Source organism: Nicotiana tabacum, unplaced genomic scaffold (genome assembly GCF_000715075.1).
Source record: "Nicotiana tabacum cultivar K326 unplaced genomic scaffold, ASM71507v2 Un00002, whole genome shotgun sequence".
In the NCBI taxonomy this organism is placed as follows: domain Eukaryota; kingdom Viridiplantae; phylum Streptophyta; class Magnoliopsida; order Solanales; family Solanaceae; genus Nicotiana; species Nicotiana tabacum.
In genome coordinates, this window is record NW_027438240.1 from 2,002,453 (window position 1) to 2,004,055 (window position 1,603).

At 34.7% G+C, this 1,603-nt stretch overlaps 1 non-coding gene across 1 annotated transcript; it reads left to right on the forward strand.

Moving 5' to 3' along the window:
• Positions 1-1,307: 1,307 nt before the first annotated feature.
• Positions 1,308-1,380, forward strand: TRNAQ-CUG (transfer RNA glutamine (anticodon CUG)). The gene has a single exon. It is a non-coding gene; the product is annotated as a tRNA-Gln (tRNA).
• Positions 1,381-1,603: the final 223 nt, after the last annotated feature.

The following is a 1,603-nucleotide window of genomic DNA, read 5'->3' on the forward strand; positions in this document are numbered from 1 at the left end:
CTGTTCGGCTCAGCAGTATAATAGATACATCTATGGTTTGTGTCATTTGACCCTCGGCAGTGCGCATATTATGATGGGATCGGGTCGATCACCTCGACAGGTTTATGTATCACACTCTCATTGGAGAAGGTCGTTCGCCTCTGCAATAAAATAGATGTATCTTGGTTCGTGTCGTTCGACCTCGGCAGTGCACATATTATGATGGGATCGGGTCGTATGCCTCGCCATTTCTATAAAATACTCTTATGAAATCGTGCGTTATAATTGATAAGAAGCCAATATATCTGTGAATTTTCCTGATTTGAATTGTGACGACCTATCCGGTGAGGTCATTATATATATACTCCGATTGAGGAGGTAACTACTAGCTGAGAGGTTGAGTTATTGGTGAGAGGAGAATTTTACCATGTATTTATACATGCTATTTCGTTTATTTACTCTGACTCACATCCGTTTACTTCTACTGTATCTGTCTTATTAGACCACTAGTAAGTGTCGATGTCGACCCCTCGTCACTACTTATCTTGCGTTAGGCTAGATACTTACTGGGTACGCGTTGATTTATGTACTCATGCTACACTTGCTGCACTTTTTGTGCATGTACATATATGTCTGATGGTCTTTTGGGCGCAAAGGCACGGCTATTGCGAGGACTTTACTGTGAGTTGCATTCCATGTTACGATCTGCAACTTGTAGAGTCTCCATTAGAGTTATTTCTATTCTCCTGTCTAATTTGTATTCCAAACAGATGTTGTAATTTATTATATTTCCTAGTTGATGCTCATGCACTTGTGACACCTGATTTTGGGGATTCCTACATGTTGTTCAGTATTGTAGTTCGTGTAAATATTATCATCTACCCTGTAAATTCTATTTCATACCATTTAATTAATGAAAATTATGATTTCAAAATACTAAAATGAGTAATTAAGTTAATCAATCAACATTGGCTTGTCTGACGGCAGTGTTAGGCGCCATCACGGCCTTTAGTGAATTTTGGGTCGTGGCAGAAAGTAGTGAGAGTAGTGGACATCTATATTTACCAATAGTTTTACAACAATCGTAATATTTTAAGTAACTTAAAAACTTCTCATAAAATAAAATAAAATTTTAAAATTAAATATTTACTAATATAAAAATATGGAAATTAGTTTCTAAATAAACTAACAAGGAAATATAAACTGGAAAGAGGGAGTATTATATACTCCTCGTTAGCAAAGCTTTTCTTTTATAGTGAATTTCACATAAAATTGATATAAAAATTGATAAATGATATATATATTATATCCAATTAGAACAACCATGTGGTTCCATGGTCTAGTGGTCAGGACATTGGACTCTGAATCCAGTAACCCGAGTTCAAATCTCGGTGGCATGCAATTCATGATTTAGGAGTAGTTTACATGAGTTTATTTACTATGTTGCATTAATATCCATAAAAGTTTCAAGTTATACCAAATTAACCACCCTGTGACTTTGGGGTTTAGGTGAGTTTATTTACTAAGTGATCGTAACTTAATAACTACAAATTTTTCAAATATATTATAAGCTAAAGATTATCCCTTTTATAGGAAAAATATCAGCATGTCAATTTATAAGTAG